This window comes from Cynocephalus volans, chromosome 2 (genome assembly GCF_027409185.1).
Source record: "Cynocephalus volans isolate mCynVol1 chromosome 2, mCynVol1.pri, whole genome shotgun sequence".
Classification (NCBI taxonomy): domain Eukaryota; kingdom Metazoa; phylum Chordata; class Mammalia; order Dermoptera; family Cynocephalidae; genus Cynocephalus; species Cynocephalus volans.
The window spans coordinates 34411424-34436188 of NC_084461.1; the positions used below are offsets into that span (position 1 = coordinate 34411424).

At 38.5% G+C, this 24765-nt stretch overlaps 1 pseudogene; it reads left to right on the forward strand.

The window, feature by feature from the left end:
• Positions 1 to 1192: 1192 nt before the first annotated feature.
• LOC134370434 (NADH-ubiquinone oxidoreductase chain 1-like) overlaps positions 1193 to 24765 on the forward strand; it is a 172844-nt pseudogene continuing 149271 nt past the window's right edge.

Consider the following 24765-nt stretch of genomic DNA (forward strand, 5'->3'; position numbering starts at 1 on the left):
TGTACAGCTTTATTTCTATTGGAGGAATATGTTGAATGGATGAAAAAAAAAAAATCCTTCCTTGGCATCCTGGGCCTTTTTTGCAGCCTGCAGTTTGAGGTTTCTGCACCAGGGACCTGAAAAGGTGTCAATATTAATAAAACGTTTTCCTGTTAATGGTTTTGGTGCATTGTGTGCATGTGCTATTCCTAGTGTTTGGTTAAAAAGAGACTATAATATGGAATGCATTATACAGAAGAGCCAAAAATAACATCTGTCTCTCAAATAAGGGGAAACGATCTCATTTCATATCTCTTTTTATTTGATAGCATCTTTTTTTTCTTTACTGGAAAATTACAGTTTTGTATAGTTTACAGAAGGAACATTTAAACATTGCATGTGATTTTAGAGTCAAATGGGATCTACTTAATAAAACACACAAGCAGTTAGAGAACTTTGCTGTAATCACTTCTGAAATCTTAGACGGTTCTCATCGACTAGGCTGAGTTCTGCCTTCCCAGCCTCTCTCATTTCGGAAGCTTAGTGAAGGAAATCACTGCTGCCCACATGATGTACACAGATCATCTTTACCTAGCAGTGCAGATGTTTTTGAACTTCATGCTGCTACTGCTTGGGCAGATTTCTCATTTCTAGAATGAAAATTATATTCACCGGGGATTAGACTTTGGTGGACACAGAGGTTAAGCATGTTTGGCAGCTCATCCTGGGGATCGTCTTAGAGAAGAAAGAATGATTAGGAAAATAAACCCCAGTTTTCTGTTTTTAATTTTATGTAACAAGAGGAGTTACCTGTTTCAACTGTAAGCTAAGCTTGCCTACTTATGTTTTTTACCCTTCCCCATATCTGAACTTTTCTATAGGTCCAAATGTGCTTATATGAAGTTGGCTATTTTGGCTAATGTCTCATGACAACCGTGTTACTTTCATTAGGATTTGTATTGCTTTTGGGTCTTATTCTGTGCTTCAGCTGTTTTGATCAGATGGCCCTCCATATTTTATAAGGAGCTGATATTCCCTGTTGTTATGACTGTGCTTGATAAACTACTAACTTTCAGTTATTATACTCATTATTGCTTGGTTAGAGATCACAGTCTTTCATTTCAGTGCCCTTATCCACTGGTTGAATCATTTCTTGTATGCCAAAGAAGAGTCTATTTGGATAAATAAGTGATCTTAAATCTGGTGGTCTATAATGGACAACACTGAGGTGGTAAATACGGTAGTGAAGCCGGTGGTGTTAATGACGGTGGTGCTGGAGATGGTGGTGGTAGTGGTGACGAAGGTGGTGATGCAGAGAGTGATGTGGGTGGTAGTAGAGGTGATGCTGGTGGTAGACAAAACGGTGATAGGTGGTAAAACTATTCTACCAGGCTGGGTCTTTGGAGGAAGTTACATATAGGAGGCACTGAAGGGCTACTGTTAACAGTGGTGGTCAAAATCCTTACTATTTAAAGTGTGGTCCATAGACCAATGGCATTAGCCACCAACCAAGATTTTGTTATAAATATAAAAGCACAGGCTCCATCTCAGACCAGCTGAATCAGAATATGCATTCTAACAATATTCCCAGGTAATACGTATGCACACTAATGTTCCAGAAGCACTGGTTTAAAGGAGAAATGACCACAGATATTTGTTACCTTTGTGGACCCCAGTTCCTGCCCTGTCTCCTTCCTATGAGAGAATCTTAGTCCTTACTTACATGTAAAATAAGGGACATCAATGTTTAGCTGACCAGTGGATGGTTATTTGGCCCGTACTCCAGGATCTAGAATCGGGTTTAAGTATAGATCCAAAAGAAAGCTGTTCATGCCCTAAAATTTGAGATTTCCTAACTAAATATATCTTTTCTAAAAACTGACATAGTGCCTGAAGTTCTCATTAGCTTCACCTTTTTAAGAGGCCTCACCTTTTAACAGGCATAAGACATTCAGGTGCTGATTAATAAAGTAGCATGCAGAGAATCGTGGGACTGACACACTCCCTATGGGCAGAGGGCTTGCCTATCTTACCTGACACACAGTGGCAACCCATGGCACGTTTGCATGTGTGCGTGCGCGCACACACACACACATAGACATCCACCCAAAATTAGCACATTAGCAGAAATTCTCAGGTAGTTAGTGGTATGTTTATAAATTGGGTGAGGAGAAACAAAGTTGATTTCCACACACACTAGGGTACTTCAAAAAGTTCATGGAAAGATAGAATTAAAAGATAGAACAAATCTTTCCATGAACTTTTTGAAGTACCCTTGTATATCATGGTTATGTGTTGCTATATAACAAACTACTCTGATACTTCATGGCTTAAAACAACAATAATCATTTATTTTTACTCATAGATCTATCATTTGGGCTGGGTTTGGTGAGGACAGCTTGTCTCTGCTCCACATAGTGTCAGCTGGGTTGGCTCAACTGAGACTGGATGTGCTTCCAAAATGGCTCACTCGCGTGGCTGGCAGGTTGGTGTTCAGGTGGGGCTGACAGCTGGGGCTGTCAATCAGGACCTTGGTTCCTCTCCACATGGGCCTTTTTGCTTGGGCTTCCTTATAGTGTGGTGGTTGAGTTCCGAGAGCCAGTGTTCTGAAACAACAGGGCATAAGTTGAAAAGCTTCTTATGATCTAGCTTCTGAAGTCCCAGATGTCACTTCTTTGTGATTATCACTTTTTGTGTATGGCTGTCCCTTTCATGTGTATATCTCAGTGGTTGGTATATTTTTTTGGACAGCACTAGTGTGGCAGTAGCTAAATAATCATCTTCAACACTGATGCTATTTGAGAATTTTCAGCCCAAGCTTCACCAACGTGCCCAGCTACTGTAAAATAAGAAAAAGAAGAAGAAAAAAAATAAATAAAATAAAAAAGCACAGCACAAATAATGAATAAGTAGGTTAAGCTATAGAGGACTCTAAAAATAAGACTGGACTGTGAAGAACAGTTTAGTCTGAGGTCAAGAGGTGAAAGGTCAAGGTGGTCTTTGGCTCAGGTTGAGCTTACAAAGATCAGAATTCTGATCAATCTAACTACACCTGATCTCACAAGGAACCTAGACATGGAAATAGTGAGCAATGTTAGAGGTTAAGTAGCAGTTTGACATGGCAGAAATATTCCCCAAATAACACTTTCACCAGGGCCTTGCTCAGCATGAGAATCTGTATGGCTTCCTACTCCCACACCTGGTTTTCAAAGTTCCCCGTAAATGGACCCCCAATGACTGGCCCACCATACTTCCCTGTATTTCCCAACATTCGTGGCTTAAGTCAGCACCATTCTCTTTAAGACCTTGACTGATCAAACCCCATCATGCTTCCTTGTCTTTGCTAATACTGTTCCCCCAGACAGAAAAGCTCTCTCACTTTCCCACCTAATCAAATCACATTCCTTCAAGGTTTAACTTCAGTTTTCTTCCTTCCACAAAGCGTTTTCTGGCCACTCTCACCACCATGGAGCAATTTGCTCTCTGAACTCTGATAGTCCTACAATCAGAGCAAAGACTAGTCCCACAGTCCCTCAACATTACATTTCCCCCACTTGGGGAGGGGTTCCCTGTGCCCTTTTCTCCACTCCCTCTTCTCAGTACTGAGTTTTCCTTTCGGTCTTCTCTCTATTAGCCTCATCCAAACACTGTAACAAGAAACACCATTTGACTCCCAATGGATTGAAGACTTGAATATAAGACCTGAAACTATAAAACTTCTAGAAGAAAACATAGAGGAAGCACTTCAGGAAGTAGGACTGGGCAAAGATTTTATGAATAAGACCTCAAAAACATGGTCAACAAAAGAAAAAAAATAAACAAATGGGATTATATCAAACTAAAAAGCTTCTGCACGGCAGAGGAAACAATCAATAGGGTGTAAAGACAACCTACGGAACGGGAGAAAATATTTACAAACTGTACATACAATAAGGATTAATATCCAGAATATACAACAACTTAACAATAAAAAAACAAATAACCCAATTAAAAAATGGGCAAAGGAATTGAATAGACATTTCTCAAAGGACGATGTACAAATAGCCAAGAGACACTTGAAAGAATGCTTATCATCACTAAGCATCAGGGAAATGTAAATCAAAACCGCATCGAGATATCATCTCACCTGAGTTAGACTGGCTATTATCAAAAAGACAGAGAAAAACAAATGCTGGTGAGGATGCAGAGGAAGGGGAACGCTCCTACACTGTTGGTGGGACTGTAAATTAGTACAACCACTATGGAAAACAGTATGGGGGTTTCTCAAACTACAGATAGATCTAACATATGATCCAGCAATCCCACTACTGGGTATATACCCAAAGGAATGGAAATCACCATGTCGAAGGGATCCCTGCACTCCCATGTTTACTGAAGCTCTGTATACAACAGCCAAGATATGGAAACAACCTAGATGTCCATCAATGGACGACTGGATAAGAAAAATGTGGTATATACACCCAATGGAATACTTCTCAGCCATAAGAAGAATAAAATTCTGCCATTTGCATCAACATGGATGAGATTGGAGAAAATTATGTTAAGTGAAAAAAGACAGACACAGAAAGAGAAATACCACATATCTTCACTCAAAAGTGGGGGCTAAAAAGTAAAGAAAAAAAAAGAAAGAAGGAAAGAAAGAACAAACAATCACAATAATACATTGAACTTTCAGAAGGAGAGAATAGAACTGTGGTTACTAGAGGTGGGAAAGAGGGAGAGGGCTAAAAGAGAAATTGGTTAATGGGCACAAAAGATGATTATGTTTTGTCATGATGAATATGTTAGTTATCTTGATTCGATCATCAAATATTGTACAAAAGTTTTGATTGTCAACAAGTCTGTACCCCACAAATACATATAATTAATTATGTTTCAATAAAAGAAAGAATAACACCTTTCAAATGTAGGTGTTTTATGACAAAAAAGGCTTATATTATTCTCTTTCTTGGGGGTGTTTTCCTTTTGACTAGTGATTGCACACTTGTTTGACCTAAGTCAAATCAACATATATTTACTGAGTAAATTCTGTGTACAAGGCAGCGTGTAAGGCTGAGAAGTGCCAAAGCAGCATTAGACACGACTTGTGCCTAAGGAAGTTAAAGTTTAGCTGGGAAGAGGCACCTAATTGCATTAGGAACAATAAAACACAAGTTTAATACTAAAATGCTGGTTTTAAACACAAGGTGTCTTATGGAGGTAGACTCACCACCAGGAGGAAATGTAAGGGGCAGCTGGAAGGTTATTCTGCCACCATGCTGGGCTCCTCGAGGTGCTTAGTAAAGACCCTCCACGGTTCTGCTTGTCTATTGGGAGTGGTTGTGAGGTCTCAGGGCAGCTGCAGCTGAGAGATGCTTAGGGTGGAATTGATAGTGGTGGTTAATGGGGAGGACTGGTGGAAATTCTCAGTCATTATGCGTGCAGATGCAATCAGTGCCTGAAGAAATTGTAAAGGAGGAGTGAGGACATGGGAGATGTCATTGCGCTCCATCTTAGTTAAACAGCCAGGTTTCTCAGGTTTCTTTACCATGGTGGTACACCTCCTCTCCAAATGCAGCTGCTGGTGTTTGGAGGAACCAGCCATTTTGATTTTCAGAGGATGGCAATCTGGATTGAGCCATGCTCAGAAACTTCTAGAAGGCATATCTGCCTTTAGGTTTCTTAGAGGGAAATGGTATATTGTGGTAGGTCAGGAAATAAGGAAAGAAAAATAGTAGCATGGGGAATGGAAATAAGAGAAAACAGATCTAGAGAAAAGGGAAGAGAGTTAATAAGTTGAGGAGGCATGTGGCATACATTTAAATGAGACAAGTTTTCTATCTTTTAAACAAACTACTAAACTTTTTGTATATACAGGGAGACCACACAGTGTTTGCCATAAAATCCATCCAGGATATATTTCTAGAGTTCCCCATGCCCTCTTGTTTCCACCTCCTCAAAGAAAGAAAAAGAAAGGCAAATTTAGTAGGCTAAATGACTACGGTAGAATACCACTAACTTAATGTAGAACTGGAGCTGCCACATTTAATTCCAAGCCAGACTTGCTGCCAAGGCCCACAGAAAGCAAATGCACATGCAGCGTTTTAGCCACAGGTTAACACTAAAACAGAGTCATTAGTGATTTGTAAATCAGTATTCCTGTTGATACAGTTACTGCCTTACTGGAGCTAGGTAGAGATAATTTTAAGGGGGTTTATTTATAATAGTAGCTAACTGCCAATCCATTCATTAGTTCATTCATTTGTTCATTCATTCATCCATTTCTCCAGTCATGGTCTTTTCTTTGTGCTAGACTCACAGGCTGTACACATTTTTCTTATAGCATTTATCACATTATATGGTTAGCTTCACCACATGTAGTGTCTTTTCTTCTTGACGGCACAGAGTTAGACTAAATTTCCCCACTTTGAGGAATAGCCGTGTTACTGAGTTCTGTCTAAAGGAATGTAAGCAGATGTAGTGTATCCCGTACACAGACCTGGCCCGTAAGAAAACCTCTCACATAAAATTAGCTGTGTTCTTTCCCCCTTCCAGCTGGCTTGGGTGGAGATGATGCCCAGTGAAATTTTATAACTTTTAAAATAATATCTTTCTTTAGTTTTAGTATTAAGATTATGCTGGTTTCATAAAATGAGTTGGGAAGGGTTCCCTCCTCCTTTATTTTCTAAGAGAGTTTGTGTAAGACTGGAACTATTTCTTCCATAAATATTTGATAGTAATTCACCAGTGAAACCATCTGGGCCTGGAGTTTTGTTTGTGGGAAGGTTTTAAATAATAAATTCAATTTATTTAATAGCTATTGAGCTATTCAAATATTTTACTTTGTTTTATGTCAGTATTGGTAAGGTATATTTTTCAAGAATTTGTTTCTTTCATCTAAGTTGTGGAATTTGTTGGCATAAAATTTTTCATAATGTTCATTTATTGTCCTTTTGATATGTATAGAGTCTGTGGTGATAAGCCTTCTTTCATTCCTAGTATTGGTTATTTGTGCTGTTAATGTAACTTTGGAAACCAAATGTTGAAGATGTTGAAGTCACAAGATGGAAAGAATCTAGGTCCTTGAATTGCCTTTTGGCAGAGAGCTGCCAGTTGATCAGAAACACCAGCATTATATTGTTACATGTGTAGGAAGTAAACATCTGCTATATTAAGTCAGTGAGATCTGGGGGATTTTGGTGTGTTACAGCAACTGGTATAACCTTACTTATTGCAGATTGTCATTATTGGTTTATGTGTTTATACTCCCCACCCTACTGTGGGCTCCTGGTGGACAGAGGCCATGATACTACTGCTCCTGGTATTTGTTCCAGTGCTTAGTGAAATACCTGGTGATTATTAGATTCTCAACAAGCATTTTTTGAACATAAATGAATGACTGAAATGGTTTCTGTGTGTCTGGATCCTAGAGTTTCTCTTTTCCTGGGATGGGCAACTCAAATCCAACCAGGTGACTCAACTCCAATCACGTGCTTTCAAGAGCACTCAGTGTAGGATTGCTGTATCTTTTTCTTCCTTCCTTCCTTTCCCCACTTTTCTCCTCCTTTCTTCTCACTCCTTTCCTTGTCCTGCTTTTATTCAGAACTGCACCTGTGGATTATTGTCAGAGAACTTTTACTAAAGTATAAATCTCTTCAATTAAGATCCCACCAAAAGGAAATTCAGAATAGTACAGACATGGGCAGGGTTTATGTTTGTTTTTGCTTTCTTACCAAAACGTAGAAACAAAAACCAACCAAACAACAACAACACTCAGAGCTCTATGTAAATGAATATCTAAAAATGAATCCCAGGGAGAAACATCGTGATTACTTGGAAGAACCAACTTTTAAAGGATTCTTCCAGTGAAATCAATTTAATTTCTTTGCATGTAAATAATAAACCAATTACAATTTATATTTAATTAAAGTAGATGTCAGGTCCATATTTGGCTCCATCTTAGCATATATTCCTATAAAATAATCCCATCAAAAATGTTTTCTAATTCAGCCTTTCACTAAATTGGACTAGTTCTCTTAACAACAAGACAGTGAGAAGCTCACTGCAGTAACTATTAGCTGAAGGCTGGGGGCCTCTTGTGGATTTTCGTGCAGTCCCTGATAGGTGAGAATGGCATTCCAGTGCAATTTGCTGGGTTCTAGGCAACATTTCAAGTGTTTTTTAAGTAATAACAAATGCTTAGAACTATGTCTCATTTCAGTAGTGCTTTATCTTAATTACTTGCTGACAAGTTTACTACTTGGTTTAGAGCAAATAGGTACCATACTAATTCTCAGAATATTTTTGTTCTTTATCTTGCCTAATCAATGCCAAAGATTTTCTATAATACTCCTTTCTATGCTTCACATATATCCTTAGAAAAACATGTAGGCCTCCTTCAATACACTCTGAAAATACATTCTAGTAGATTTTATAAAGCAAACATTATTTTCCATAAATATCTGGAGATTTTCCATCAATATCTGGAGATATTCATCTGGAGAAAATCTCCAGCAGATTGAGTTGAAAAATTCTGGCAGGAAGTATGTTGAAAGGGTGCCCAGCTGAAAGACATCAGATGGTACTTCAGGAATTGTGTGCTTTCTCGACTCTGGTGTCTTCACTTAAACCATGCCCTTGCCTATTACATCACCTTTCTCAATTCTCCTATTACCCTTCATCCCCTCTAGGAATTTATAAAACATCTAGAAATTCCCTGATTTCATACTCAGTTCTCTGAAATTCTGCTTCCCTTTTCCTTTAGTTTGGTTGTTTAGTGTCCTTTAAAGCTGGGCTGTGATATTGTGCCTCAACAGAAGGTGTCACTGTCTGATAAATGAAAGATTCCCATCTGAACATTTCCTAAACTGGAGGCTTTGGATTCCATAAAATGTAAATACTATTGGTTAGTTTAAATTCTACATATAATTTGCTTAATCAAAAGAAGTGTGCTAGAGAGCAGACAGAAGAGTAAAACCTTGCCATAGACTGTCTTTTTAAAAATAATGATGATAATAAAAAAGCTGCTATTGAGCACTTACTGTGTTCTAGGTGCTGCTGTAAACACTTTACAACATGTATTAAATAACTGGATCCTCATAACAAGCCTTTGAAAGTAACACTATTTTATTCTCATTTTACAGATGAGAAGACTAAGTTACAAAGAGGATAAATAATTTGCCCAAGGTTAGAGAGACTGTGAGTGGTGTCTATACCATATATTCAAATATTTCTAGGTGAAGAATCTTCATATAGAAATCTACCTCTCCAGAGTAATGCATATTATATCTGCTTTGTTGTATTAGGGAAATATCATCATGGTTATTTTTGTCTCCAAATGGCATGTGCATAAATGGGTTCTACTCTTTAGTTTACAGCTATCCTTATGTTAACAGCAAAAACACTTTACTTGGTATCCTAAAATAATGAAATCTTGGTTTTTAACAGAGAAATACCAGATTTAAGTTATTGATTTGATGCATGTATTAGTCCATTTCTGTTGCTTATAACAAAATACCTGGAACTGGGTATTTGATAAAGAAGACAAAATTATTTGCTTGCAGTTTCTGAGTCTGGGAAGTCCAAAGTCATCTGGTGGTGGCGACAGTGACCCAGGGGTCTCGCATTGCAAGATAGTGGAAGCAGAGAGAACAGAGAGACACAGATTCTCCTCTTTTTTTAAAACCCTCAGAACCACGCCCCTGACCACCACTTTTAATCCATTCACTACTGCATGGTCCTGCAATCCAATCACCTCCTCAAGGCTCCACCTTTCAATTACCCTAATAAGATTTCCCACCCTCTTAATAGTCACAGTGGGGGCCAAGTTTCTAATACATAAAACTTGGGGGACACAATTCAAACTTCAGTGAATTTTGGGGGAACATAATTCAATCCACTGCAATGGAATATTTTACAAATTGAATTTGAAACCATCACCATCATCATTATGGTCGGCAGGACTGATTCTTATTATAACTAGTTTGTTCTCACTTATTAAGGTACAGTGTAACCAAACTTGCCAGGTTTTACTGGCATAATACATGTTGAAAAACCATAAAAACTCATGAGCCCTGCAGATACTGAATGGACGATATTAGAGAAAGTCAGACTAAAGGGAAGTCGGCTCCTGAAAGTCTTGCTGCCCTATCTTCTCTGTGGAGTACAGTGAGAGTTCAATGTAAAAGTATATGTGGTATCTCTTAGAAATAATAGAGCTCTAATTAAATGTTAATAATTTAATTTTGTTATATTTTATTAAGAATTCATAGAGGAATTTTAGGCATATCAATTTTTTGTGAGTTCTTATAAGTTTTTGATATGTATTTGTTGATAGAATTAATTTTTCAAGTTTGATTCTGCCACCCCTCTCATTCTGAATACTTATATGGTAGATTAATTGTATTGATAACCCTAATTTTTCACACCTCCTACTATGGAGGGGCACTTTGACCCAACTCTTGACTTTGGCGTCAGCCACATGACTTTCTTTGGCCAGTGGGATGTTAACAAATGTGATACAAAGCATGGACTCTGGACTCAATCTCTTGCCACCATTGCTTCTTTACCATAACCTTGAAAACATGACCAAGCTAGCCACTGAAAAACTGACAGACAAACAGAAAAGATTCAGGTCCTTTGAGGCCATCCAAGACCAGTCAGCCTGCAGCCAACTTGCCAGCTGACTATAGGCACACAAGTGAGCCTATCTCAGATCAGCTGAGCATGATCCAGGTCAGCAGAACTACTCAGCTGACTGATAGACTAAAGAGAAATATTACATTTTGTTGTTTTAAGCCACTGTGCTCTGGGTGTTTTGTTATATGGCAATAGCTAACTGATACAACCTCAGTTACAATAACAATATTTACTACTTATGAATCTCCATCTGAGTGCGTATTGAGGCTCCTCAGCATAGTAGGTTAGGCTCTAGGCTCTGAAGCCAAACTGCCTAAAGTTCAAATTCCAGTTTTTAAACTTATTTAACTTATAATCGTGCCTGGCAACTAGGAAGCACTATAAGCATGTTAAATCAAATGCTATATTGCCATGACAATTGTATGCACTATGGCAAGTGTATGCACAAGTGATTGCTTTCCAGCCCTTCAGTAACTCTGTGAAGTAGATAATATTACCCCTATTTAGCAGATGTGGATACATGGCTCAGAGAGGTTAATATTAAATAACTTGCACAATATCACAGTTAGAAAGTGACACAGCCCAGATTATAAACCCAGATCTGACCATGCTTATAATCACTATATTACATTAACATAGCACCTAAGGCATTTTGACCTTCTTTGGATATTTGGTTCCAACTTTAGTCTTTTGCCTCAAATGGAAATTTTAAAAATAAATTCAGAAATCTAAATATTAGCAGGGCAGGAGAGGATATAATGGAGAGAAATGTAGATCCTGCCAAGTATTGGGTATTCCCTTTTACTTGCCAGAGTTACCTTGGCATTAAAATCCTGCTTATATACATCAGCTTCATTCATGAGAAATGAAGATAAATGTAAACTGCAATGGCTAAATCTCATTTATTTCATACAGTAAACACTTTATTAAACCAGACTTATTGTTGAATATGAGGACAGAGTTGGAGAATAAACATAACTGAATTTGTAGCATTTGAGTTACGGATTTTTTTTAATGCAGTTTTATTTAGGTAAGTAATATTTCCATAGCAAAAAATTATTGTTTATAGATCCTACTGAGCTAATATATTTATATTTAGCCTTTACCTCTTCCCCATCCCCTGCTAGAGTGTATGGGATTAAAATTGAATAAACTGATTAAACACAGCTTTCTAGTCTTTCCATTATTGATTTCTTTGGCAAGACAACCATGATAGAATAATCCTAAATTCTAGATCTGTAGTACTGAGATTATACAATCCTTTCATTCATCTGAATTTTCCCCTCCATCTTTTGATTACTGTCACCAATAAGCAACAAAACAAGCATGCTAAGCTTGTCTCTTTCTTATGCATGTGATAACAAGTCATTTAAAAACCCCCCAAAACCCACTGGAGTCAATTCTTTGGGAGCAGACTTTGGAATAAGTGTCCTGCATAACCCACAGCCTGGATAAAATGCCTATGCACTCTGGATTTGTTCTGAATGTACTTTTCAAAGTGTTCGGTTTCTGTTTTTCTTTATCCAGTAAAGGAGAATCAAACTGCCATTTAACAATTTATGGCTGGAACCAATCTTAAATGACCCGGGTTTTTCTGTTTTTTATTGTGTACATCAGAATCATACTGTGCCTCCACCAAATGTTTGAGAGCTGTAATTCATCACGGGAGTGCAAGACCAGTAACTTCATGTGTATAGTGACAAATGTCTCAGCTAAGCTGATGGACAGGCTTCCATGTTGGGAGCTTCCTTGCTGAAAATCGGCTGTTGTTGTATGCACCCAAATCCCCATCCCTAGAGATAGGCCAGTGCCAAATCCAGAGTCATGGACAGATAATTGTTTTCATAGTAAAGTAACTTCAAAGAAAGAGTGGAATTCTGTGGCTGTGAGATCACGGTAGATCCGAGTGCAACATTCACAGCATTTCATTAGTTTTTCCCTGGAATAGTCCAGGGAGTGGCATGCATGAGACTTTCTGGCTCACAGATTTGCTGTGCTTCTGGCTGAAAAAAATATTGAAATCTTAAGAAATACGTTTATTGTGCCCATATCTTAAGAAGCTTTTACTTGATCTTGGCAGGGCAAACCGCTGTTTGAACAATTGAAAACATCTTTTTAAACTGTTTCCAGAAAGCATTTACAAACACCCCGAAGTAAGGTCACATACTTACAATTCAGCTCTAAGCCTCAATTAAGGCTCTTATTGTATAGCATTTGCTGCCTCTAATAGCCTGACACCATAATAATATTACACAGTATCCCAAGATAATGAGAAGAATGCTTAACATCTGCTTATACTCAGAGAACAAAAGAGAATTGGAAGGATGCATCCTGCAACACTTGCAAAGCACGGCCTTTGCTTGCTGGAGACACCGGGTGGATGTCCCCTGGATGATTTCTGTGCCATCCGGAGACAACAACCTAATGTCCTGGAGAGTCTGGAGAAAGCTTAACATACTGGGGCCTCAGCAAGACTGACCTCAGTAAGGGAATCATTTCTGTGCTTCTCCAGAACAGTTAAAGGTTGTATTTTAAAGTAAGTTTATTAAAATAAGAGTTGGTTTCTGGATGCTGGAGAATACTCCAAAGAGCCTTTCTGGGTTGGGTCTTTGAGTCTAATCTGGTCTAATCTCTAATGCTGTCCCCTGGAACCATGCGATGGGAATGATGTCGCATATGCCCTTTCGATACTTTTAGCAATAGAACCACTTGGAAAGAAGTTTAAGATGGATTTACCTTATGTCATTTTCTGCTTTCCTGGGGTCATACTCTCTAGGGACAAGGATCATCATTTTCAGTGTTCACTATGTAGAAACTTGAGACATGATGAAGAGAAATAACTTGTGAATAGAGACATAGCAGGTAGGAGAAGGAATAGCAAATGTGGAACACATGGGGTGTGCTTTCTGGCCTGCGAGGCAGTGCTGTGCTCTTGTCTGTTTAATAAAACTGGAGGAAAAGACTTGATTGGCTTATTAATTAATCAAAAAAGAGGAAACAGTAATCGACTGTAGTGAACACTCATTGACTGACTTTCCAGTGCTGTCTAGTCTTACTCTTCCTAACAGAACTCTAAATTTCTTCTCCTGCAATTTACTAGGTCTTGTCCTGGTTTGTAAACCTTGGAAGCAATGTGATGCCAGGATTTAAGTAAAAATAGTTTATTTGGAAGAAATACTGATGGGGGGTGGGAAAGTGAGACAGAGGAAAGAAAAAGTCAATAAAGGGTCTGAATATTTGTGTACTCCCAAAATTCATATGTTGAAATCCTAATTTCCAAGGTGTTGGTATTAGGAGGTGGGGCCTTTGGGAGGTAATTAGGTCCTGAGGGTGGAGCCTGCATGAATGGGATTATTGTCCTTACAAAAGAGGCCCCAGAGAGCTCTCTTGCCCCTTCCACCATGTGAGGATGCAGCGAGAAGACAGCTGTCTGTGAGGAATGAGCCCTCACTAGACACTGAATCTGCCGGCACCTTGATCTTGGACTTTCCAGCCTCCAGAACTGTAAGCAATACATTTCTGCTGTTTAAGCCACCCAGTGTGCTATATTCTGATACAGCAGCCTGAATGGACGAAGACAGTGTGCTAACCTATCACTGTGGGCAATTGCAGTTCAAAACCCCTGGGGAAACTCTGGGATGCTCTGTAGAATACACCTCCGAATTATTCCAACTGAAGGTGAGGAGGCTAAGCTATTTATCTGCCCAATCCCTGATCATCATTAGTTGAGGGCTGCTTGTGAGGGCATTGACTCTGAAACTTCCAGCTTGCTCTGTGCATGGGCCAGATGTGTTGCTGGGGACAGAAGGAAAAAAAAAAAGCCCTGAAGCAGAATAACTGCCTTGGGTGAGTAGACTGAGTGCTGGGGGAATGTGTGGGCCCCACAGTCACTGCTGCAGGATTGACTCCCCTGCATCTCAAGGGGTAGGCCTTCACTGGCTTAAAGCAATCAGCACAGTCCACCCCCTTGGACACTGTCATTGATTTGCTATTTGGGCAAATCAGTCTATGTCAGGAATGAGACTAAATCCCAGACTTTAGTTGTCTATTGCAAAAGCCAACTCTCTCTTCCTCATTAGATATCAAGATGCATGAAGCCCTGAAAATTGCCAGTGGCCATCCTGGGAGCATGACAAGAGCCACCTGACCCTGTTGACTCACAGTCAAGAGTGGAGATGATTTCAGTCATAGAATCTGAGCCGTGCATTAAGGCTTATGTAAAGCTGCATCATTTTCCCAGGGCCGCTGTAACACAGTACCAAAAACAAGGTGGCTTTAAACAACAGAAATTTATTGTCTCGCATTATGGAGGCAAGGCGTTGGCAGGGCTAAGTTTTGTCTCATAGCCCTGGTGGAGCATCCTTCCTTGCCTCTTCTAGTGTCAGACACTTGCTGACTGTCCTTGGCACCCCTTGACTTGTGGATGAATCACTCTGGTCACATGGCTGTCTTCTCCCTGTGTGTCACGTGGCCTTCCCTTTGCGCGTGTCTGTCTCTGCATCTATATTTCCCTTTCTTATAAGGACACCAGTCAGACTGGATGAGAACCCACCCTAATGACCTTATTTTAACTTGATTACTGCTGTAAAGACCCTATTTCCAAATAAGTTCACCTTCTGAGGTACTGGAGGTTGACTTCAAAATATCTATGTTGGGGACAAAATTCAAGCCATAACAGAAACCAAACTTATTCGACTATGATAGGAAAGCAAATTTTTTTTGGTTTAAAGGTATTTGGGTTGAGACTTTCTGTTGCCCACAATGACATCTTACCTATCAATTTCTTGACCTGTGATTATGGATGAAACAAAACAAAAGCAAGGTACTTTTTTCTGAGAGCTCATATCTTGGAATGATCAGAATGTGTGAATTCTGGATCAGAATATGCATTGCTGAGGTGGCTCAATACAATTTTTATTTATTTATTTAAATGTTTTGTTTTGCTTTTATTGGTTATGAATATTCATGGGGTACAAAGAACATTGTCACCACTCATGCCTAAGGTATGATGGCCAGATCCTTACTGGCATGATGTCCATTACCACAAATTGTGATTATACCCCATGTCCCCCACCCCAATTATCCCTGACCTCCGTCCCCATCCCCCTTTCCTCTTTTCCCCACTCCACTTTGTATCCCTAGGTATGTTCTCTCCCTCTGCAAGTCCAACGCACCACTGTGGTCTTTCTTTCCTTCCTTCTTTATCTCTTAGCTCCCACTTATGAGTGAGTACATACGGTATTCATCCCTTTGTGCTTTGCTTATTTCACTTAACATAAATTTCTACAAGCTCATCCATGTTGTTGCAAATGGGAGAATTTCATTCTTTTTTATGGCAGAGTAGTATTCGATGGTGTATATATACCACAGTTTTTTTTTATCTGATCATCCATTGAAGGACATTTAGGTTGGTTCCATATCTTGGCTGCTGTGAACAGAGCTGCGATGAACATGGGAGTGCAGATATCACTTTGACATGATGATTTCCATTCCTTTGGGTATATACCAGAAGTAGAATTGTTGGATCATATGGAGGATCTATCTGTAGTTGTTTGAGAAAACTCCATAGTGTTTTCCGTAGTGGTTGTACTAATTTACAGTCCCACCAACAGTGTAGGAGCATTCCCTTCTCTCCTCATCCTTGCCAGCATTTGTTATTCTTTCTTGATTATAGCCAGTCTAACTGGGGTGAGAGGATATCTCAATGGGTTTTAATTTGCACTTCCCTGATGACTAGTGATGTTGAGCATTTTTTCACATACCTATTGGCCATTTGTATGTCTTCATTTGAAAAATGTCTATTCAGTTCCTTTGCCCATTTTTAAATTGGGTTATTTGTTATTTGTTTTCTTACTGTATAATTGCTTGAGTTCCTTGTATATTATGGATATTAATCCCTTGTCAGATGCATAGTTAGCAAAAATTTTCTCCTACTCTGTAGGTTGTCATTTCACTCTCTTGATTGTTTCCTTTGTTGTGTAGAAGCTTTTTAGTTTGATATAGTCCCATTTGTTTATTTTTTCTTTTGTTGCTTGTGCTTTTGGGCTCATGTTCATAAAGTCTGTGCCCAGACCTAGTTTCTGAAGTGTTTCACCTATCTTTTCCCATAGTAATTTTACAGTTTCTGGTCTTATACTTAAGACTTTAATTCATTTTGAGTTGATTTTAGTATATGGTGAGAGGTGCATGTCTAGTTTCATTCTTCTACATATGGATATCCAAGTTTCCTAGCACCATTTATTGAAGAGGCAGTCTTTTCCCCAATGTATGTTTTTGTTCCCTTTGTCAAATATCAGATGGCTGTAAGCCTGAGGGGTGATTTCTGGGTTCTCTCTTCTGCTCCACTGATCTGAGTGTCTATTGTTATGCCATTACCATGCTGTTTTAGTTACTATAGCTCTGTAGTATAATTTGAAGTCAGGTAGTGTTATGCCTCCAGCTTTATGTTTTTTGCTCAGGATTGCTTTGGCTATTTGGGGTCTTTTGTTGTTCCATATGAATGTTGAGATTGTTTTTTCCATTTTTGTGAAGAATGTCATTGGTATTTTGGTGGGGATTGCATTGAATCTGTAGATCACTTTGGGTAGTATAGACATTTTCACAATGTTAATTCTTCCAATCCAAGAACATGGAATATCTTTCCATTTTTTGTGTCTTTAATTTCTTTCAATAGTGGTTTGTATTTCTTATTGTAGAGATCTTTCACCTCCTTGGTTAAATTGATTCCTAGATATTTTGTGTGTGTGTGTGTGACTGTTGTAAATGGGCTTACTTTCTTGATTTCTCTTTCTCTTAGCTCATTATTGGAAAATATAAATGCAACCGATTTGGGGGCATTTATTTTGAATCCTGCAATGTTACTGAAATTATTAACCAGCTCTAGGAGTTTTTTGATAGAGTCTTCAGGTTTTTCTATATACAGTATCAGGTCATCAGCAAATAGGGACAGATTGACTTCAACTTTTCCAATCTGGATGCCCTTTATTTCTTTCTCTTGCCTGATTGCTCTGGCTAGTACCTCCAGTACTATGTTAAATAGAAGTGGTGAGAGTGGGCATCGTTGTTGGTTCCTGTTCTTAAGGGAAAAGCCTTCAGTTTTTCCCTATTCGGAATGATACTGGTGGTGGGCTTGTCATAGATGGCTTTTATTGTGTTGAGATACTTTCCTTCTATACCTAATTTGTTGAGAGTCTTTATCATGAAGGATGTTGAATTTTGTCAAATGCTTTTTCAGCATCTACTGAGATGATCATATGGTTTTTGTCCTTGAGTTTATTGATGCAATATATCACATTAATTGACTTTGTATTTTGAACATCCTTGCATCCCTGGGATGAATCCCACCTGATCATGGTGTATATTTTTTTGATATGTTGCTGTATTGTGATTGCTAATATTTTGTTGAGGATTTTTGCATCTATGTTCATAAAGGATATTGGCCTGTAATTTTCTGTTTTTGTTGTGTCTTTATCTGGTTTTGGTATCTGAGTTATGTTGGCCTCATAGAATGAGTTTGGGAGAATGGCTTCTGTTTAAATTTTTTGGAATAGTTTGAGGAGAACTGGTATTAATTCCTCTTTAAAGGTTTGGTAGAATTCAGCTATAAAGCCATATGGACCTGGGCTTTTCTTTGCTGGAAGATTGCTGATTACTGCTTCAATCTCATTGCATGTTATTGGTCTGTACAGGTTTTCTGCCTCTTCTTGGTTAAGTCTGGGTAGTTTGTATGTGTACAGAAACTTATCCATATCTTCCAGGTTTTCATATTTGTTGTCATACGGTTGTTTATAATAGTCTCTAATGATTCTTCATATTTCTGCGGTATCATTTGCAATGTCTCCTTTTTCATTTCTGATCTTTGTTATCTGGATCTTCTCTCTTCTTTTTTTCATTAACCTAGCTAATGGTTTGTTTATTTTATTTGTCTTCTTGAAAAACCAACTTTTTGTTTTGTTGATCTTTTTTATCTCTTTTTGGGTCTCTATTTCATTTTGTTCTGCTCTAATCTTAATTTTTTTTTCCATCGACTATCTTTAGGATTGGATTGTTGTTGTTTTTCTAGTTCTTTGAGGCATGTGTTAGGTCGTTTATTTGAAGTCCTTCCACTCTTTTGATATAAGAGTTTATTGCAATAAATTTGCCTCTTAGGACTGCTTTTGCAGTATCCCACAGGTTTTGGTATGACAAATCTTTATTTTCATTAGTTTCAAGAAATTTTTTGATTCCATGTTTAATTTCTTCTTGGACCCATAGGTCATTCAGGAGCCTATTGTTTAGTTTCCATGTATTTGTGTAGTTTCCAGGGATTTGCTTATTATTGATTTCCAGTTTTAGTCCATTGTGGTCTGAAAAGACACTTGGGATGACTTCATTTTTAAAAAATTTGCTGAGACTAGATTTGTGACCTAATATGTGGTCTATCATGGAGAATGTTCCATGTGTTGGGTGAAATGTTCTGTATATATGTGCCAGGTCCAGTTGGTCTAGTGTGTAGATTGAATCCTGTGTCTCTTTGTTGATTCATTGCCTGGAAGATCTGAGAGAGGGGTGTTTACATCACCCACTATTAATGTATTAGGGCCTATTTCTTTATTTAGATCTAAGAGTGTTTGCTTCATATATCTGGGTGCTCCAGTATTGGGTGCATACATATTTATGATTGTTATGTCTTCTATCTGGATAGATCCTTTTATCATTATGTAGTGGCCTTCTTTGTCTCTTTTTATGTTTTTTGGTTTAAAGTCTATTTTATCCAATATAAGGATAGTTACTCCTGCTTGTTTTTCCTTTCTGTTTGCATGGTATATCTTTTTCCATCCCTTCACTTTTAGTATGTGTGTGTCTCTACATGTGCGATGGGTCTCTTGAAGACAACATATACTTGGGTCTAGCTTTTGAATCCAATCAGTTAATCTGTGCTTTTGAGTGGGGAGTTTAATCCATTCACATTTAGAGTGGTTATTGGCAGGTATTGTTTAATTCCTCTCATTTAATTGCTTTTTGTTTAGATGTTTTAAATATCTTTTGATCCTTACTTCCCCTTTTATTTATCTTCTTCAATGTTAGTTGGAAACTTCAGGTGGCAGGATTTAGCTTCTTGCTCTTTCTCACTGGCATTTTTGTTTTAACAGCAGGTTCTGCTCTTTCTTGTGTATCTGTGACAGTGACATTCATTATTCCAATTCCAAATGCAGAACTCCCTTTAGAATTTCTTGCAGGGCTGGTTGTGTGGTGGTGAACTCCAACAATTTTTGTTTGTTTGGGAAATACATTATTTCTCCCTCATTTCTGGAGGAGATCCTTGCTGAGTAAAGAATTCTTGGCTGGTAATTTTTTTCTTTTAGTGCTTTGAATATATCATTCCCCTTTCTTTTGGCCTGTAGAGTTTCAGTTGAGAAGTCTGCTGTTCCCTTATAGGTGACTTGATGCTTTTCTCTTGCTGCTTTTAGAATTCTCTCTTTGTCTTTGAGCTTTGCAAATTTGGCTATAATGTGTCTTGGAGAGGATCTTTTTGGATTGAATCTGCGTGGGGACCTATGAGTTTCCTGGATCTGAAGGTCTGCATCTCTCCCTACCCCTGGGAAGTTTTCTGTTATTATTTCCTTGAATGGGTTTTCAATATCTTTTCTTTTCTCCTTCCCTTCTGGAATACCCACAATTCAGATGTTGGAGTGCTTGAGGTTGTTTGCTATCTCTCTTAGATTTTCCTCATTATTTTTCATTCTTTTTTCCTTTTTTTTTTTTTTTGTCTGCCTGGGTTATTTTGAAAAGACCATCTTTGAGATCTGAAATTCTTTCTTTTGCTTGCTCTAGCCTGCTGCTTAAGCTCTCTGTTGTGTTGAGTGAATCTTTCATTTCTAGGAGTTCTGCTACATTCTTTTTTAGGGTATTAATCTCAGTAAATTGTTTCTTTCATATTCTGGATATTTTTTCCCATTTCCTTGTGTTCTCTAACTGAGTCTTCTTTTATTTCTTCAAGCTTTCTTAAGATCATTGCTCGGAATTCTTTTTCAGACATTTCAAGGATTCCCTGTTCTATGGGGTCTGGAATTTGAGCATTACTGTATTCCTTTGGTGGTATCATATCTTCTTGTTTGTTTGTAGTTCTAGTAGTTTTTCTTTGACATTTGGTCATCTGGTAGAGGACTTGCTTCTTCTGTTACTCTGGGGTTGGCTATGAGGATAAAGACTTCCTCTTCTATTTGCAGGTTCTACTGGTGACTCTTCTTATGTCAATGTAGTCAAGTGAGTGGCAGGTTGTCTGCAGAGTGGCCCTGGCTGCTACTGTGGTGGTGAACTGTGACAGAAGGTGTGGTGGTATCTATATTATACAACCTTGGCTCCTGATCTAGCTTTCCACAGCTGTAGACTGAGCCCTTGGTGCTGTGCAGGGCTCAGCTCACCTTGGCACCTACTGGGCTGTGTGTGCTTCCTTTCCCCCATGGACCTTAGACTGGACCTGCTGCTGCAAGGGTCTGGTCTCGGTTCACCTTGGTGGCTGCTGGGCTGTGTGCACTTCCCTCTGGACCTTAAACTCTGATAAAATTTTTTAAAAGGGCCTCCTTTCATTTATTGATTTGAGAATATTTCCTGAAAGACTCTTCTCTCTCATGTGCCTGACACTGTTCTAAGCATTGGGAATATAACACTAAGCCCAAAATGTCACAATTCCCAGCCCTCATGGAACTTACATTCTAGCATGGAAGACAGATAATAAATGAGAAAAATCAGTGAAATGTAGAGTATATTAGATAATACTACAGGAATAGAGAGTATCAGGAAGACTTGGAATTTTAGATAGGGTGGGCAGAGTAGACTTCTCTGGAAAGACGATATTTGCTTAAGTACCCAAAGGAAGTGAAATAGTTTTTCGTGTAGATGAGTCCCAAGGGGAGCATGATATCCATTCTGGGTTTAACTGGAAGCAAGAAAAGTTTATCCACAAGGGAGAGGTTCTCTACCACCTCCATGGGATTATAGATAGCAGCTTTTGTGTTTCAAAGGGAATTTATTTTGTGTCTACCTGGCCCATCTGAGACACTCAGAGAACTCTAGAAAGCACTGAGTCTGTTTGCAGGAAATCGATTGTAGCAAAGGTTGAGTCCAATCACAGCCCATGACAGGTAAAATGTGACCTTAACAGCTTTAAAAGCTGAGACAGTCGTTGCCAATCATTGTGAGTATTCTCTCTGACTTCAAGGTTTCAGTACTATGAAAAGGAAAGAGAAGGACCAAGTCTGTTGTAATGTCCCCTGTGGTTTCTTATTCTTAACATCAGAACATTGACTTTCTAAAATACCCAAATATACAAGGTGTGACTGGAGGCCCAAAACTGATTCCATAAGCATTCTATGAAAATAAATTGTGTGTCTTCTAGTTGTACCCTCACAAGGTCTTAAGGGTAGATAATAGATATTGTACAATGCTTTTGACCAAGTTAAGTATCGTTTACACTGAGGACTCTTTATGCTCCAAAATGATATTGAGAAGGACGGATTGTCACTTTTGCCACTTTGTACCAATTTGTACCACTTAGCACAAAATTTTTTTACAACTCCAAATTAAGACAGCAGTTATCAGTTAAATAAACAAAGCATTTACTCTAGTGCAGTTGGTAAACGTAGTTGTACTTTACTAAATTATTGCTGCTGGATAGTAGCTCCATGAATAGTGATTGTGAGTTTCCTATGTACATGGTAGAGGTGATGATAAGTGCTCAGAGACTTGAACAGGAAACTTCAAAAATGTCTTCTCTGTAGGCAAAATTAAGTTATAGGAATTTGTAGTTGATATGAGTTGTTAGTCAAGGTTTAAATTAATATGCTAAAAAAAAAGGTAAAAGTTAGAGAGCAGCCCAAAATTCAGGGCCATAAACAAGAGACAACTTTGTTTCTCTCTGATATAATAGTTTAGAGACAGATGAGCAGTCCAGGGTGGACAGGTGGCTCTGCTCTCTAAGGTCACCAGAGAACTAGGTTTCTTCTGCCTTGTGGTTCTGCCATCCCTTAGGTTGTTGTCCCCATCTCCTTTGTTGAAGCCGACTCACCACCATTATGTTTGCTTTCCAGCCTTTAGGAAAGGACAAAGAGTAAGTAAAGAAGAAGCTTCCTTTTTAATGACATGTCCTAGAACTTGCACATATCTCTTCTACTCACATCCAGTTGGCAAGAGCCTAGCTGCAAGGGAAGCCGAGCCATTGCTAGCTATGTGACCATGTTCCCTGCCCAAACTCCTGGGGTTCAGTTGCCAAAAGAGCAAAGGTGAGAATGGATATCAGGAGATAGTAAGCTTAAGGAAAAGAACTGTGTTTTCTGTCATGAGAAGGAATGAGATTTGGACTATAAAGGCTGGTAAAAGTTTGGAGGGCATTCATTTGCTTAATAACCACTAGGTGCTGTGGGCATGATGTTTTCCTTGTGGTCTTACAGTCCAGTTGGAAAAAGAGGCAATTAAATAGAAGGTAATAACAAACTGTGAAGATGTATTAAGGAGACATCAAGTGCCGTGAGAACACAGGGCAGGAGAACCTAACCTAGCCTATGGCCAATAGGGTCATTCATGGCTTCCTGGGGGGATTGATGCTGGGCTGAGAGTTCTGTGGAAGGTATTGTTTGGGTGGAAAGTGGAAATTGTTCCAAGGGTGGGGATCAGAGGTTCCTTAACTTTATGTGAGAAATCTTCCAAAGACAGAAGTCATTTACAAGGCTGCCATAAGAAATCTTAACCCAAGGCAGGAGCAAAGGGAAAGCTATGTAGAATTTATCCAGAAAACAAGGATTACAGAGCTGGAAGGAAATTTTTTTGGCACCAGTCTTGTAGCACAGTATAGAATCATGATTAGCCCCAGATTCTGGTCATGTGCAATGATTTGGAACATGGATCTGGTTATTGTTTGGCTGCAAGCACTAGTAAATCGATCAAGGTTTTCAACAAGAATTAGAATATTCCTATAATTCTCCATTAATCACATCTTTTGGAAAGGTAGGAAGTGGTAGGAATCACATCTGTTTTGTTGTTTGGCACCAAAGTATTAGCTATCCTAGTGTTTATCTGGTGTTTCTTTACTAAAAAATGTTGTAAGTTTGAATCATGATGAAATCCATTTTATTTGGAGAGTTGCTTTTGAGAATGGATAGCAAATTGTCCTGGAAAAACAGTCAGGAAAAAATATAAGATAACAATTGAGTAGAAGTGGAGGAACGTACTTAAATGTTTTTGCTTGTTTAGAACAAAATGTCTCTGTCTTTTTTTTTTTTTTTTTTTGTCTTTTTCTACTTTAGAATGTGATATCTCCTTTTCGGTATACGTATTTTATTAGATTTTAGTTTAATTTCAGAATCCGAGCTGCTACATGCTTTTAATGTGACTTTTCTTAAGATTATTCATTTACAAGCACTTTTTGAGATCCTACTATGGTCGGGTGTTACTAGGTATTGTGGGAAGTTGCAGACTCTGAGTGTTGCTAGGTGTTAGATGTTAAGGCTCTGACAATAAAAAAGGCAAACCCACTTAATGCCAGAATAGAGCACAGTGCAGGAAATTGAGGCACACCATAATTCAGCTTTACTTCTGAAATGCTGTATGTTTTTGGCTAGTTATGTAACCTTTTTCCTGTAGAATTCTTTACCTATAATAAGAATCATTATAGTATTTTCCTTTCTTCTTTAATGCTTCATTCCTATCTTATGGCCAAATTCTACCATTTCTATTTCTTTTGCTGTGGCTAGGATATGAGTGAATTATGTCTGACAAAACCAAGTATAGAACATGCCAAGAGATTCCTTTCCAAGACTGTTTTGAGAAGGGTGACTCTGAAAGTATTTCCTGGAGGGGAGGATGACTTCCTATAGAAGACCTTCCATATTTTTATTCACAATATATCAACTTAGGTATCTCTTGAAATTCAGTGTCAAACTGAGGCCATTTCCATTGTCCACTACATATCAGAGACATGCTAATAGAAGAATGGAATGGAGGAAGGATATATCTTTCAGCATCTGACACGAGTAGGGGTATGGAGTGGGTCTTAGCATTGAATATTACTATATGCTAGGCACTATGTTACATATATTACCTCATTTAGTGTAAGGAACAACATAATAGTCAAGCACTATTATTCCCATTATATGGATGAGTAAGTTGAGGGTCAGCTAAGTAACAGCTGATCAA